Source organism: Melanaphis sacchari, unplaced genomic scaffold, assembly GCF_002803265.2.
Source record: "Melanaphis sacchari strain LSU unplaced genomic scaffold, SCAv2.0 Contig4_pilon_pilon, whole genome shotgun sequence".
NCBI classification, from domain to species: Eukaryota; Metazoa; Arthropoda; class Insecta; order Hemiptera; family Aphididae; genus Melanaphis; species Melanaphis sacchari.
This window is the reverse complement of record NW_020271335.1, coordinates 103,609-122,500: the sequence shown is the minus strand read 5'-3', so window position 1 is coordinate 122,500 and position 18,892 is coordinate 103,609. Positions and strand designations below refer to the sequence as shown.

The 18,892-nt window shown below is 21.3% G+C and overlaps 1 protein-coding gene across 3 annotated transcripts in view; it reads left to right on the top strand.

The window, feature by feature from the left end:
* The window catches only part of LOC112599104 (sex peptide receptor-like), a 103,232-nt gene that overhangs the window by 1,311 nt on the left and 83,029 nt on the right, over window positions 1-18,892 (top strand). The gene's annotated exons all lie outside the window — the stretch shown is intronic.

Below are 18,892 nucleotides of genomic sequence, written 5' to 3'. Positions count from 1 at the left end.
TATTATATTTTATTAAATGAAAAACAAAAACAATTAAAAAGTGCTTTGATTCGTTTGGATCAATGCAATATTCTTGATTGTTATAAAAACCCGTATTTTTAATATTGTCTATATACTTCATTAGGTATATATTCGTATTGCTAGATTGAAAAAATGCGTAAGATCTTCTGCCCAGCGTGTAATGAAAAAACAACTGTTGTGATTGGATTTCATATTTATTAAATTTAAATATGATATAAATTAATTATATATTATGTATTATAGTTTAAATGAAATTGCAAAAACAGAATAAGATAAAATATTAAACTTTGAATTTATACTAGGTTTTTATTTATACATAAAATTAACATTGACATAGCATTTTAGTCAAAATGTGACTGTCACTGCAAATGTACTGATGTATGAAAATAAATTAAATTTGAATCTTTACTTTGATGAAATAAGATATTTAGTTTTCATTAGATTTATATTTCAAAGTAATTTTATTTTTTTACAGTTTTTAAATAATAAAATATTTTGTGAAACGATTCTGTGAAACTAAATCTTTAATGGAAACCTACATAGTCAAATATACTCAGAATCTAAATTGCTAAAAATATTTTTTTAAATGTTTATGTATTGAAAATTAAATTTAAAATAAGTGTTATACTTACATTATCAACATGTCATAATTTTATTACAATAATATTATGGTATACCTAGATCCAATATGTTTAAAATAATATTAATTGTATTCATATTAAGTAAAATTATAATTTTAAATAGACGCGAAAATATCCAAAATATTATAGTTGTATCTAGTTTAGTGGTGGATTTGATGGTCGTTTAGTATAAAAATGCAGATAAAATTTCTATCTCTATTTTTTTCTAAGGTCACTACTAAGGAACAGCTAAAAATTTTTGTAAAAAATATGTTACATTTACGAGTATAGATACTTTTTACACTAGATACTGCTTATATTTTTAACGAGGATCATTTCAATCTTAAATCTGCTACTAATCTCGTTCATTTTTTATTTATAATTATTGTTTACCATTATTAATGTTAATAATGTTAATAATTAATAACAGTGTTTTTTTTTAAGTCAAACACTTAAAATTTTTATTCACAGTTAGTTTATATTAAAACCCGTATAATGTGTTTTGTGATTTGAAACTTTTGAACCTTTCTCAATTTAAATGTGCTTATTTAATGTTATTTTTATTATAACACGAGCTTCAAATGTATTGTATAGCATCTATAAATTTATTTTTTTGCTATGTGACGATATTGTATTAACTATTAACGACTTATTAGTTTAGGATCTCTCAATTATATTTTAGGGTATTGTGAAAATCTGTACCATTCAGACAAATTATGAATTAATAACTCGTATAATATAATTCAAATTATAAATCTATTCTATACAAATACACTGTACATAGATTTATCTAAAATATTTTTGAAAATATTAAGATCAATATTATAATCATGAAATATTGAGGTAAAATTAAATCGTTTGACTTAAGAATACATTTTATAATTACTATGATATTTATTAAAAAAAATTCTTCTGACTCTGACACCAAAACACTTTGATGTTGAAGGTTTTTAATTTTCATATCTATATTGTTGTTTGTTACGTGTCATAAACATATAAAATAGTTATCCACATTATCGGATATTTCCAACAAAAATGTTCAAACCCTATCTCTCTAGGGTGGTATGAAAAAAAAAGTTTCGTTCTATAATAATACGTCTTTAGATCGATTGTGCTCAAAAACATTCTTTAATTATTATTTATATACATATATAACAATCTCTCTGAGGTTCGTTAATGACTGTTTCATAATATAGTATTTTTTGGAGGTTGTTTTGACCGGTATATACCGCGTGTGCTAGTGACAACCACAAATACCGTGGTGGAAATCTTTAAGTCATCGGTTACTCGTAAATTTCCGAACTACCTCTCAAAAACACCCGTTGAGTTACATATATATATGAGTGGAGCATGTTTGTGTAAAATAATAACAAGGATTATCGGTTTAACTTTGACATTGTTTTCATTTTCACGAGAAAAATAATGAAATTCACACCAACAACTATTGATCCATTAAATTTACTAAAATGTATTACTCGAATGGTGATGACGCTGTATATGATTTACTATGGTAAATGGAAATTATATAGGCCATTTAATACAACTTAATGTACTAATTTTGATGTAAATGGTTTCGGTTAAATCAATAAATGTACAAGATAGCACACTCCAGAAATATACTGAGTAGCAAAAAATAATACGATTTGATTCTTCTTTGTCTTCGTGTTACTTTTTACTGTAGAACAACATAAACCTTCAAAATTGAAATGTTCTTTGTAATTAAGTATAACACAACTATAAAATTATAGTTATACACCACACAGACATATGGTAACACAAAATAAATAACACCTAGGTTTGTTATTTTTTTATGACGAGTTATCAAAACAATTTTAATCCACAACGTATATATCATATCATGCTAACGGCATACATTATATATTTCAAAAATACTTTGGAATAATAGTACGTCAAGTTAATCCGATTATTGATCAGATCACACAAATTAATTTATTTCGACGTTATTTCATAATAGGATTTTTTTTATTAGCTATTAGAAAATACGTTTTGGCTTTCCAACTTATTACATATTTTTACACTTTATCCTTTACATCACTTGCATGAAAAGTATATTTTTCCTTTTTATAAAATAATTTAACACACATGTACGCATGTTACTTTTATGTATTTTAAAATGAATAAAATTTATTTAAAATAATATTTAATATTATTTATTTTTTTAAATATTAATTTTAATATGTTTTTAAGTTATTCAAGATTCAAAAGAAATCTCTTAATACCTTAATCCACAATTACAGAGTATTTGTTCTCAATATTTTATTTATCGTTAATATTTTGTGAAATTATTTAAAACAATAAGTTTTATAAAATATTTACTTATAATAATTATGATTTATAAAATTTGATAAATTTTAGTAATCAAATTTATATTATGAATTCGAATATTTTATAAACTTTTTATATATTTTTTTAAAGTAATTTTATCATACTTTTAAACCAATTTTTAATAAAATGTATTGATATATATATATTTATATATATCGTTAATATATCGTATAACTATTTCAATATATACATACGAATTGAATTAATCATAAACACAAGAAGTAGTTTAAAATAAACAATGTGAGCTGAAGAATAGTTTATTAAAATAATAAAATGTTTAAATAATTGTTTGAATAAAATTAAACATAATTTAATCATTCATTTCAAATTAATTATTCTTAAATTTTATATTATTTAATTTAAATGTACCTATTTATAGTAACATATCTAATTTTAAGTAGGTACATATATAAAATACACAAATTTATTAGATTATAAACAATATCATTCAGGATTCAATATTAAAAACTGTTTGAAGACTTAAAAAAATTAATGTTTAATGGAAAAAATAGTTGTTTATATTATTCTATGCTAAAAGTCATTCCGCATGTATACACTAGGACTTACATTAGGATAGAATTAAGTTGACTGGAATGTGAAAATTTTCAAAAACGATAGAATATAATCTTGGAATAAAAATGCTGACCTATTGTACTTGCTTCTGGCTGTAAATTATATGTGCATCACTGAATACGATAACAGAAAATATGATTATGTTATACCCAGTGGAACAGTGATAAGTTTATTCAAAATGGACATAAATATATTATGTTATAGTAAAATGGAACTGGTAGATTTTCATAATAATAATTCATTTGTCGGTATTTTAAAATATAAAACACATTTTATTTAAATATATGTATACATTTGTATAATAATATATCAACATATACGTAAATATAAATGATTTTAAATAATTAAACTTGTACATATTACTTATTTATTATAATATTTTCAAATTCATGAAAACATTACTGTTTTATACATTTAAAATTTTTAAATTTTAAACTGTATGTATAAGCTTTATAATTTATTTGAAGATATTATATACATATATATATATAAATGATAATAAAACGCTTAAATTGATATTTCATAATATATGTATTTCAAATAATACAATATCCACAAAGATGATAAGGACATTAATAAAAAAATATTATTTCAAATACAAAATAATATACATAATACAAAAAAATAATAAACATATAAGGTTTAATTAGTATCAATATTAATAGTTATTTGTAACTAATATTATATGAAATTATAATAGTGCGTACACATAGATAAGTATGTATTTTTAATCTGCTCGTATAATAGTAGTATTAAGTTTGAAACATCAAACAGAATAAACCAAAATTCAAAGGTCCAGCCATAAGTTGTATCATCATGTGACGGTGGCATAAAGTGAAATATAAATATGTATAATTTAAGTTTTTTTTTAATCATACAGTGTACAATGTTATTTATATAAATAAAAAAAAATGTAATCCTAATAGTCACGATGTCGAAGCGTATGTAATAGATTGATATAATAGTGAAAAATAACACCATACTGGTGAATGTGTCAGTTTATTGTACGTGTATGGATATGAAAGCTATGTAATAAATATTAGTTTTAAACAAATACCGTTATAATAAAAGTATATAAAGACAACATAACATTTAATATTAAATAAATGACAAAAGCCAAATAAATAAATTTTTCATAATATAGTAATAATATTAATTCATAATTAAGTTAACGCCGTTATTAAGTCAGTATTTTATGATTTACATTTTCTAAAACATATAAAATAGTAAATATGTGAGTAGTAAAAATAAGATAATAAATTATTATAAATAATTAAGAGTAAGTTATAATTATATTTGTTTTACCACTATAAAAAATTATTGGGTTCTTAAAATAAATAAAAACTATTTCAAAAATTGCATTATGTTGTTAATATATATTATACATAATACATATATATTTCATTCAATAACTATTAAGTATCAATATTATCATTAATTGTGTAATTTTCTCTCAAGTAGTTAAAAATCAAGTGTAGTGGATTATGTAGAATTGATAAATATTAAAAATTTGGACATGATATTTTTCACACATTTGTTTAACTAATTTAAGTGAATTATGGATAATTTTCAGACTATTAAAAATGAGAGAGAAATGGTTGTTTAAATTAATTAATTTGAACTCATTAAAAAAAATGAACCCAAACACTTTGTTTTTAGTGAAAATTAACCCAAACGGAATCGTAATGGATCTAACGGAATAAATGGAAAAAAATATTTTTACCCATTTTGGGGTATCCATTTTGGACCGATACGTTTATATCCATAATAGTTGTATAGTTTAAGAATTATTAATTATATTTACTATAAAAAATAAAATTTAACTATAACATAAAATATTAAACCGATATTTTTGTCCACATTGCTTATCTATGTTTTAATTACATTATATATTTTAAGGAGTTAGTTATACTTTCGATTTGAACTCAATGATATTTTTTTTTATTGAATTAATCCATTAGGTATGCTAATACTTATAAAAGACTTTATTTTATTTGTTATAACTTTTAATAAAATGCTTAATAACGAATAATGATTATTTGACAAATTTGACGACTTTTATATAATACTATTGAGTATATATTGTGTATTTATATATACACTTAATGGTAATACGTATCATGAAAATAATTATTAACGATATTAAATTCGCATTTTAAAGCGATTATTCTTATTAATTTAATATATTATTATCACAATGATTACATAAAATTAAATAGTTTGTTATGTATACTCTCCTTGATTATTTTATCTGACATTTGATTAATCACAATATTGAAACTATAGTTTTAACGCTTATATCATAATAATAATACAACAAAATTTAGAAATAATATGATACAAATTAAATTATATGTTTGATTACACGAGAAATTAATTATATTATGTTAAAATAAAAAAAATAATTTATTTTTAGTTAATAAAATTGAAACATACTGATATTTTAGATATTATGTCCTTAATATATTTAACTTAAGTTTAATTAAGCAAATACTAGCATGAAATCAAAAAACCTTTGTTATTTTGTAATCTTATTTATTGATTTTCTTTTTTTTAAACATTTTTTTTTCACATTAATTATTGTTTTAATATTAACCCATAGTGGGGTATACTATTTTCAATGTAATAATACAAAACAATAAATATTTATTTTATTTTTTTTTTTGGCTTTTTAAATTGGATAAGTTTGAACACTTTTTGTCACTATATCATAAATTAACATTTTTTTTTTTTTTATGGTAAACATCAAAATTGTTTGAAGAGTTGTTTTTTAAATGTTATTGTTTTACATATTTGTTTATATTATGTGAATAAATATAATATTAATAATTGAACAACTAATAAATATTTACATATAATAGTTTCTTATAAAAAATGCTAGGTTATATAAGTAAATAAAAAAATATATATCAGCTTAAAGAATATTACAATTTTATCTAAGCTACCTAGTAGTTGTAAGATATCCAAATCTTTTGGGATATAAGAATGATAGGTACTATAACCTCCTTATCCTTATTTCCTTCACACTAGAGATATCAATAAATACAAAATATGTAACTAATCCACGTTTAATGTTTATATTACACAACTACACTAGTATACTATGACTATGTTTAAAAATGTAGTATAAGAAATAATAGGTTTACAATCGACTATAATTATGTTATGTAGTTTATTTTTCTTTATATTTAAATTTTATACACAATCAATAATAACTGACAATTTTAACAATAATATTTAAAATATACAAATAATTTTACAGACAATTCTTATTATTTTTTTAGGCTTCTCGAAAAGTTCACCTAGAAATATATTTATTTAGTTACCGAAAAAAAAATTGTGTAGATCCTTGTTTGAATGAAAATATTTAGGTTGTACACAAATATTAATGGACGAAAGGTTGGGAATTGGGTACCGCTATGCTGTACTGTAGATGTTGAGTAAATTTAATGTAACGGATATTAAATTTGAATTCAATAATATATCATTGTAGATGAAAAGCGATTCTAAGCGGAGATACTTTATATCAATATTTATTGGGTATTACATTAATGAGGTAAAGTAACTTATCTAACTATTGGTAACATAGTAGGTTGAATTAATTTTTTCCTAAAACAACGCATTTGAAAATTTTATTATGTGTTACAAATGTATTAGTATATGTAAAAGTTTTATGCTCCGTGATTAGTGTTTTTGAGTTATAAAAAAATAATGAATGTCATAATTCATAGCTTGAATTGTAATTTAATCTTAATATAAACTTAAAATGTCTATATAAATATAAAAAATATGGTTATATTACATTTTATAGATTTTTTTTTTATTTCAGTATGAACTGCTTATAAGGATTTTTGTATTCAATTTTAAATTGATAGCTATAAAACTTGTACATTTTAAAAATTTTCAATTACAAAAAAATTTACAAATTTTTGTGATTTTGACGAATTTTGAATTTAAAATGCATATAAAAACAGTATTCGTATATTTAAGATATTTTATATAGGTAACTTAAGTAGGATTTTACATTAAATTTTTAAATATTTTAATTTAGCATTTGTTATCTAAATGTATAGAGAAAAAAAAAGCTATAAAAATGGAAAATTTTAAATATCTGTAATTATCTTAAATTATACTACATGATTTAGGAAAATGCTAAATCAATCATATTATGGTAAAAATTTCAAATATTTTAAATAGTTGGTTACACTAAAAAACAAAATTTATTTTGTTAAATATAAGTTTTGCCAAATAGAATTTTTAATTTTTACCTCATCTTTCTTTCTATTTTATAAAATGTTATTACAGAAATTTCCTTTAAAGTTGAAAATTAATGTATTTTTTGGCTATTTATCGTGTATAGGTACATACACTCCAAATAAAAACTAGTATCATAAAATCTATTCATTCATTTTTCTATTCAGAATATAAAATAAAATTTCATAAAAATATAATTAAATAAAAATTATAATGTATTGTATAATTTGTTAAAAATACATAAATGATTGAAGCATAAGTTCAGATAGAAAAAAAAAAGCTATGATCTATTAAATTACTTATTGTAGTTATCTTTGATAGCTGTATATAATAGCATTAAAATATTTAAAATAATAGCCAATTCTCACCGATTTTAAAATTTTAATTTTATATTTCAGTTATATATGTTTAAGTATATAATTATTTATAGTATTTTTTCAATAAAATACTGCCCAATAACTATTATGAGTATGGGGGAATTAATATTGTGCATTTTATTATTAAAAATTTCTATTTAGGAAAAACTTTTAATCCTTATATATAATTGTCAGATAAATTATGTTAAAGTGATAACTGTTTTTTATTTGAAAGGAAAAATTTTTTTATAGACCACATTTAAACTTCAATGTTTTAATTTTATTTCAAAAAATGATATAAATCAATATATTACATATTTATATTGTATTATATTGTATTAAATATTACGTATATAATTTGAGATAAAATATTTAAAAACAGAGTTAAATGTGGACTGAAGAATATTTCCCTCTATAAATTAAAATTAAAATTGATAAGATAATAATTGAATTTAATTGATTCTACAGAACGGGATCATTATTTATGCAGTGTATTTTCGAGGACAAAATTATATTAGTTCTGAGCACCTTTACTGCATCTTGCACATATCTCAATTATCGTATTACACAATTATTCAACATCGTAGTTATAATTTTATTTACGCGCGAAAACCATATCCAATCGCATGTTTGAAGCTCTCTCGACATAAATATTAATACTGATAGTATGACACGCCTATAAAACGGTAAACAGGTGCATGAAGTGCGAGTTTCGTAGACGCAAAGGGCGGGTGTTGAGAGTCTATTAGTAAATACACTTTGGAATTGTCAGAGGTAATAGCGAAGGCACACATTTGCGAGATATCGTATTGATATTATCCCGACTCGACACACGCCAAGTTCAGTGATCGGCGTGCACATTAACGCCTACACCGCCTATATAAAATGCGAATAATATGAGATACACGCGCTTCAGCAGCGTGTATAATAATATATCATGTGCACTATACTACTGCAATAACACACATATGTGTTATGTAAAATGTAATAAAATATTGAAGTGGAGATTTGAAATGTAATATTATAGAATATATAAAAAATATAGATAAATATTTATAGTCAATATTTTAACGTCATTAATATTGTACAATAGGTTATCTTGTAAATCAGTAAAATATTTACAAGTTTTTGTTTGGAAAAGATGAACAATTTAAAATATGTTCTATTTAATTAATTTCAAATTTTCAAATTTTAATATTGATTTTTATATTTAAATATGTAGTGTATGAATTAAATATTTTATTATGTGTTGTATGATTTTTTTGAGATTGAAACGCTATACGTTGTATAATTATCATAGTTTTATTTATTTGACCTTTTCGGAATAATCGTTGCTAAACTAATAAAATAAGTATATATTTACACCAAAACTGAAAATGATTTAAATACTATTAATTAAACTTACCAAGATATCATATAACACTGGTCAAGTACAATATAAACATAATATTAAGCCTATGAATATAAGCTTCATAATATAGGTGATGCTAAAGTTTTTATCCTGAAATATTATCAAAAATGATAAAATAAAATCCTGTGTTTTGAATTATAAAAGCGTTGTACTCGATATCAAACAACTTAAATACGAATACATTAGGGATTATTATATTAATTATTTTGTTATACACCGTATAATTTACGTATAACCTATTAAAATATAATATACGAGTATATATTTTTAAAATTACATATAAGCGTTCATTTTATGATTATAGTACCTGTTTTTTAAACAAAATTATAGCAAATAATATAATAAAAATATTTTAATTAATTTAAAATCACAAAAAAAAAAATAAAAATAATAACAATAATAATAAGAAGAAAAATGGAGACATCAATGCATAATCAACTATCTAGAAAGAATCACGCGTTTTTCAGAACCAGCCATTATTTATTTTTTGTTATTACAAATGTGATTCACTTCCATATCGCTCACCCCAAAGAGTAAAAAACAACCTTCGTTGTTGAACAGTATCAACTCATCGTTTGTAACATTGTATGGTGCTATATTTTTTAAAACTGCTACTTTTATTATCATAATCTTATATAGCTCACTATTAATAGGTTAGTTTACATTAATTTATTCTGCTGTAAAATGTATTCTAAAAAATAGTGTTTTTGGTTCCCAATATTCACGAAGCAGCTAATAGACGAATCTGTTTTTACACTTCACAAAAGGCATTGTATTTTTATAGTTAAGTTTAAATTTAAAGAAGTTAATTACTAAAAGTTAGTAAAAAATACATTTCAAGTTAGATTAAGTGTTAATAGTAGCTTGTAATAAAAATTTCCAATATAGTGTATTTGTATATTCGTACTTCTATGTGTATGTATGCGCTTAAGTATAATTCGATGCATGCATGTACGTGGAGTATGTGTATTGACGTTTATTATGCCATTGTAGAATAATTGAAAATTTGTTTTTACTGGTTTGCTTGTTTATGCTAGGTTGTGTTGGATGTGTTTACCCACGGGATGTTAGTGTACATTGAAGAAAGCCAGGATATAAACCGAATTATGATGGTGGTTTATAATAAACATGTATCCTGAGGGGTTTTTGGTAGCCAAATATTCCGTTTTGATATTATATCGAACATATTTAAATTAAATAAATAACTAAATAGAAAAAAATTGATTTATTTAGTATAGATTATAAGAGTTTTATAAATATAATTGCTATTTAATTATAATTGATTCTTAAGCATAAACATTATAGCAATTTCCTACAAATGGTTGTGATTTAAAACACAAATTACTGATCTATTGAAATAGTATTTAAGAAAAATTTAATACACGTATATTTTTGACTCATATGTTTATTTTATTGTTCTATCTTCAAAATTGAGTAGCATTATGATTATTTTATTAAAAAATTGGACCATCCTATATCTTTTATGCATTTCTTTAAAATAAAACGATGCTAGGTTATATGTTATCTAAATGATGAATTTGAAAAATTATAAAATATAAACTATAGAAGATTAATATACAATTTTTAAAATTTTTATTAGTTATAAATGTTAATCACGATAATGAGTTGTATTATTATTATATATTTTAAACATCATAAATAATAATATTCAAAGTAATTATTTTTAAAGATAACAAATATATTATAAAAATATTTATTTATAATGACTAAATATTTTATAATAAAACTGATACTTTTAAATGTAGTATACTATTTAATTTTCATGAAATATAGGTAACCTAGAATAGGTACTTAAATAAGCCACAACTCTAACTTTCAAAAACTCTACTCAAAATATACTAAATTTAACCTAATTTAAAAAAGCAGTTAATACACTTATAAAATTTATAAATGAAACTAATTTTTACCAATTAAATGAATATAAATTATCTTACAGATGATAATTAAAAATATTAAAAATGTATATAGATATATATGTATGTATTTATAATGTATTTTAATCTTAATTTTAATAATTAATTTATAATAAATTACAAAATTTTAAAATGTTTATTTTTTGTAGATATATTTAAATATTTAAAATTTATGTTGAGAGTGCATTTAACTAAACAGTGCACACACTGGCACATAATCATTAAACAGTAAGTATACAATGTATACATATTACATGCAGTATCTTAATACTTCTGTTAATATTTTGGATGTTGTTTTCAATAAAAAGATAATATATTCTAGACTTAAGAGATGATCATTGTCATCTTTTTCTTGTAAAAAGTATTAAATATTTTATAGCTTGCGTTGAGTTTGTTATAAGAATACGGTACATGCTATAAAAAACAATAATTGAATATCGTTATAAAAATTATTTTATAATCTTTTAAAGTTTGCAACACAAAATAATATGATTTATCATTTATTCATTAGTTAATGTATCTCACTTGTTTTATTTTTTCTTAAATACAGTTGATCGACCATAGTTCTTAAGTATAAAATTCTATGTCAAGCCCATTTATGTAAACAAACAGTCTGAAATAGTTGGAATTAGAATTATGAAATATGTCTCATATTATTTTTACCTTTTTAATTTATTTTAAAATAATTAATATTATAATAGTTTTTTTTACTGAAATATAGATGTTAAAACTATCGAATATTAAAATAAATACATAAATAAGTTTTCTTAAGTTTTTTTAGAATCTAAAATGTAAATCTCATGAAATTCAATCAATCGTATGAATCTATAAAAGCATTCAATACGGTTTACGAAAAAAGTATGATTTTTCTTAAACAAAAATGTCCATAACTTTACTGCATCTTTATAAAAAGTAACATAGTAAATAAAGTTTTTTTTTAGAGTTTTTTATTTTTCACATTTTGTTTCGTTAATAGCCTGATGCTATGACAATATCCATGTAAATGCAGTACTTAAGCTGCATGAATACATTTATTTTGTAAATACATTATTGCTATTGATGTATTACTGATGCTGAAGCATAATGATTTGCAACGTTAGGAACACCTTTTACTCTTTTTTGATTTATACGCATTAAAAATATCATATAAAATTTCAATTAGTTAAAACACCGTTAGAAACTATTATACATGTAAAAAATCGGCGAATTTGTGATGAGTAATAAGAAGAAATATTCGTATAAAGAATTAAATAAATTAAATTATATTAGTTAAAAAATAAAAATAACATTGAAAACTAAATTTGTTCTTTGCTTCATTAAGGATTAAATAGTCTAAAACATTTTAGTGGTACATATTTTTGTAATTTTAACCTTAAGGTCTGTGTAATTAAAAATCTTTGAAGTAGAATGATAAAGATGTATGGTTGATATTCTATAAAATTAGATTAGATTAAATGTATGACTATCATAATATCTTGTATATTGTGATACATTTATGCCATGTATTAAATAAATTCAATTACCTATTAATCTTGTGTTATATTAATAATTATATATTTTTATTTATGTGATAAAACAGTTGATGTAATCCATATTTTATGTTAAAAGTTTTGTTCTTATGCCAAGATTTAATAATAGTTTATCTTCTTTTTATGGTTCTTAATAGATATTATTTACACACACACACATACAAAAGAAAATCACAAGTATATTACGATAACATAGGTTGAACTGAAGTATAAATAATTTTTCATAAACTGGAATTGCTATTTGTTGCCAACTTTTAATCCAACTATTGATTATAGCTAAATACATTATAAAAATTTTAAAAACCAACATATATTATATATTTTTAATATTTTTTCATATTAATAGATGAGGAAATAATACAAAATTATACAAAGAAATAAAAATATTAATTTTAAAAATTTATGTTGATCAAAATCAATTTTTGTCTTGTTTATTTAAACAATGTTTCTATGATATGGATAAATTATATGAAGATTATGTTCACTTCGCGTAAATAATCTTACTTCACTAAGTGTATATGATCTATTATTCACTAATTATTATGAAATAATTTTAAATGGTCTCTTTATTAAATCGTTCATCGTAACTCATAAATGATAATATTTGTCTACCTGAATTTTTAATTAAAAAATAAATCTACCAAGTAGTCTTTTAAAATCAGTGAAAACTTTATATTTTAATTTAAGTTTTATTATTATTATTATTTAATTTATTTACATGTTTACGGTATGAATTTGTTTTGAAATATAGTATTAATAATTTTCTCCAAAGGTCTAATGTTGTAAAGAAGACAAAATTTCTTAGGGAAGTATTTTTTGCATACTTATTTTTATTAGTATAGTCAATTTTAACATCAATTAGTACATGTAAAAAAAAAATAATTAATACATTGATAATATAAAACAATATGAATAACATAATATATTTTTAAAATTGTTATTGATTATAATATAGAAAACTTTATTTTATACTTAACAAGCATTTTATATAGATTTAGTAGTATTGTAAATAAAATACGTACATATCATGTTATCGTTGTCAAATGTTAGAAATTTGTTATTATAATTAAAGTTATAAATAATCAGACATCAGACATTACTAATTTAATCAAGCAGAAAAAATATATATGGTAATGTGTTATTATTGCCAAGTAATGATTAGGATTAAACTGCTAGTAAGGTTTATTTTATATCAATCTAATATTACATTATAGTTACATGTTTGATATATTTTTTTTAATGTTGTAATAAAATTAAAAACTTCCTTATTTAAAAATAATTTAAATATTTTTAGAGCATATCAAGTTCAGTGAATAAAGTAGACTACTTAAATATTTTCCAATACTGACCTATTTTTTTTTTTTTTTTACACAATTAAAAAAATTCTCAATATTTTTCAATGGACAATAATTGTATACAAAATAAATAAATATAGGAATTTTTCATCTAAATTTTATGTAAATTATATCAAGTAATTAACTCAACTGTTTTTATACTATTTTTAGAATGTTAACTTTATTTATAGATAGTTTTATCTGTTTAACTTATAAACTAATGTAAGGAATGGAATGGAATGGAATGAGTCACAGCGTGAACTAAAATGCTTATACTTTTTTTTTTATTTTGTACATATATTCTACATTGTACATGTTATCTACAGTTTTTTTTAAATGAAGTTAATTTAGTTTTAACCGTATTTTCAAAGCGTTGAAATATAATTAGAGAAACAGCAAAAAATATTTATACAATTGATAGTTATTCGTTATAAAACTTAAAATTTGTAAATGAGTTAATTCATATATCGTTGTAATTAAAAAAAAAAAAATAAAAATGTACTAAGACCACGAAAGACAATATTTTTTTCAAATACGTGTTTATGGTTTTAACCAAAGCGATAGTTTTTCGACATTCTTAAATTTATCAATTGAAGGTATGGGAGGGACGGAGGGTATTGTATACAATATATTATTTAAAAATGTTTAAATAATATAACAAAAACACATGAATTTAAGCTAATGACCATTAATATCGTAACATTTTCACTTGTTAGATATAGTTTCAACAACATATGAATTTTCCCAAAAACTATTTTCAAACTATCGGTTTTATAGGTATTTGTATTGTTATTATTTTTCTCTGGGGTGTCAAATTATTTGTTTTGTTGACCCAAGCGCCTTGTAGTTTAGAATTACTGCGGGAATTAATAATACGAAGGAAAAATCACTCCGATTAAAATCATTCTATTGTGTATGTATGTAATATCAATATGCATACAAGTTATATAAATATTTATAAAGATAAATTATATTGTGAACGACGAAAACATTGAATTTTATTCAATGAAAAATAATCCATATAATATAATTAAAATTGTAGATTTTTATAAAATATTTATGTTTGAATAGTATCAAAATAATTATTTTTTAAAATAATAAAATCATACTAAATAAAAATCGGTAATATTCTAAAAACTATACTATTATTAGATATAAATTAGATCAATGAAATTGATTTTAGATTTTTAGTGGAACAATTAATGTATCGTAAGTATCTACTGTCTATCACCATATTTTAGAGCTAATAAAAACGTTTAAAACGCTTAGATTTCTAACTTGCAGAAGAGATGTTTTTTTTTTTGTAGTAAATTGGATCTAGGTGATACTTTTGAGTAACAAAAGTAAACAATTCTTAGTCATTTTCATAATCAGAAAGCAAAAAAAAAAAAAAAAAAATAAGAAAAAAAAAAACAGGAATTTTCATACGCTAAATCAGCTTTTGACAAAATTAATTTATTTATTTTATTATAATTCAAAAATAAATAACCGTAGAACCTTGAAATTTTTTTTTTATAAATTTTTTCCAGGTATTTCTTCTATCATTTTCTATCTATTTCTATTTCACATATCACATATATACTTTTTTATAATACATATTATAATGTAAAGTAAAATTCAGATTATTTTTTTTATATTTTCGTAGCGTTGCAGTGCATTACATAGAGGTATATTATATGTTAAAATAAGTAATTTGCATTGGAAAACTAATACTAAAGGAAAAAAATTCAGACCTTTAAAGTTTCAAATTCTGTTCAACAATTTTATCTTTAACATTTTATTTCTGAATTTCATTAAATCAGTTTTAAAATATTTATGATATATTCAAATAGTATTAATAAAAGTTTTCTGCAATTTTTTTGTAATAACCGCGACATTGAGCACTGAATATAATTCAGTATTCACGGTAATTTTATACATGGTCAGGTTTAATCTACACAAGTGACTTACCAATCACTAGAATAAGGATTACAGTGTTGCTGACCTAGTAAAAATATACCGTTGTTCGGAAAAATAATATATTTTTAAACTTGATAATAAAATTAACTCGTTTAACTAAATATCGCAAATCATAGTGATACTTTTAAATTAATAAAATTATGTATATTATACATTAATGATTAATTTAATTTTAGATATTGTACCTAGAAGGTATTTATTTTAAATGTCTATTAGAATATATCGTACGATATGGCACATATAGCTATAGTTCATGATAATTTAGTTTAATGAGATTTAAACTTAAGTTAATAAAACGATATAATTTACGGATAATTTAAATTTTTTTTTGCAATATTTTAGGATTGTATAAAAAATAAGAAATATTACTGTTTCGTTTCTTATTCTATTTTAAGTTAGTAACATACTTCACTATGTGTATTTCATAATACATATATATTATTTTACTATATTGTCTACATTGTATTTTTAAATATTAAATGTTATGACATTTTTGTTTTTATACAACAATAAATAACATAAACATTACATTTTTTAAACCAACACGGTTGAACGAAAAACGTACTAGAGTACCTACATTAACATTATTTAGTGTTTGTATTCAATGTATTTACGTGACTTTTATAAAATTAAAAATTTAAACCTATGATTCTGATACTATATTAGAGTGTATAATAAACTTCAAATATAAATAAAACGAATAAACTAATTTAAAAAAAATTATTCATTTTAAAAATATTAGTTATAGAAACAAAAAGAAAACTATAAATATGTAAAAATTATTACTGAAAAAAATGTATTTATTAGCAATGATTTATCAATGCTTTTATTTTTAGAGACACTTTCTGATAGTAGGTAACTAATAATAAGTATTAAATTACATAAATCTTTTTGTTAGTTTAATAAACAATATACAATAAATTTCAATAAAACATTAATTTTCTTAGAAATTCAGAAAGTTTTTGGAAAAAGTTTGATTTTATTGTTGAACAAATGTAAATTTTATAATTTTTTTTTACCTTTTATTTATTAGATTAATTTAATTAGAAAAACTTTTGATATTATGATAAATTTTATGTTTTTATAACTTAATTTAAGTAATAGTTTGATTTTTATTTGAGAAAGGTTGCTAATAAATGCTACAATATATTTTAATATATTTTTTCATTAAATACAATTTTTTTTTTATAAATAATAAATAAAACTAGTTATCGATTAAACTACATTAAAGTAATATCTAAATTTACATTTTTTTTTTTTTTTAAGTTACATAAATCAAAAAAGAGAGCTTTTTCTCAAAACCGATATGGTTCATTCACACAGTCAATCTGAACGTTTCTAGTGCACTATAAAGCTATCCTTTTTAGTTGTTTCAGTTGAACGAACATTTGACCAACCGATAATAGTTGTTTATGATATTGAATTTTTACTTGCTTTATCAACTGATCAGAAAAATTGAACTAAAAGTTATAATTCTCTAGTGTTGAAAATATTATGTATCTATGCCTGGTTTTTCATTTATATATATATTTCTATGGAAAATATATAATATGATACTTAGAATAATGTGAATCCAAAAATATGCGTAATAATTGTATAATTGTTAAGTATTAAAAATATTTTATTACGTATATATATTTTTTTTAATTTGTTGTTTTTAGTTTTTATTACTTTATATATATATATATTATATTATATTATATTATTTAAAAGGAAAGTTTAAAACTATGGAAAATTATAATAGCAGAATAATATGATTTTGTGAAAGACGTTAAAGATTAATGAAATGTCAAGAATTTTGTATTGAGTATACTAGGCACGTACAAGTAGTATGAAATATGAATCATAGAGATATTATAAAAAACAAGATAAATAAATCGGTACGGTATTTGATTCATTTTGACGTTCAATCCTTGAGTGTCTATGGTTGATTAGTGTGGAGAGTGGTTTAAACTATGATAAAATAATAGTATTGAAAAATGTTTTTTAAAAAGAAAATAGTATTTATACTTAAACATAGTTTTTGTATTTTAATAGTGATATAAATTAAGTATATTATATTATGTGAATACATATTTCATGAATTATCTATAAGTTTCTCTAGCCATATACATTTTAAGCTTTTTCTCTGAGTGTAATTTAAAGAGTATATAAAGATAATTGTTACAATATATCAGTTAGCATTTTTATAACTGTGGATTTCAGTTATAAATGTGTTTGAATATTATGATGTCAATTTCAGTGTGCAGTGATATACGAGTATCATAAGTTTAAAGTCTAGGTCGGTATAATTTTAAAAATTTTTAATAATTTGGTCTTAATATATGCATTACAAAAAAATCTAAATGTTCTATTATTATTTAAAAAAAATATATACAAATATGTTTTTTATGCTAAAATATTTCCTGACCCTAAAAATATGCTTTTATATGTAAAATAATTTCCTCTTTAAATTCTATGGCTTATTATCAGTGCACATTTATTACCCACGCTCTGGGTAGACATAAATAAATATAATTATATAACGTTTTAACAAAAGTGAGAATGCATGTTTA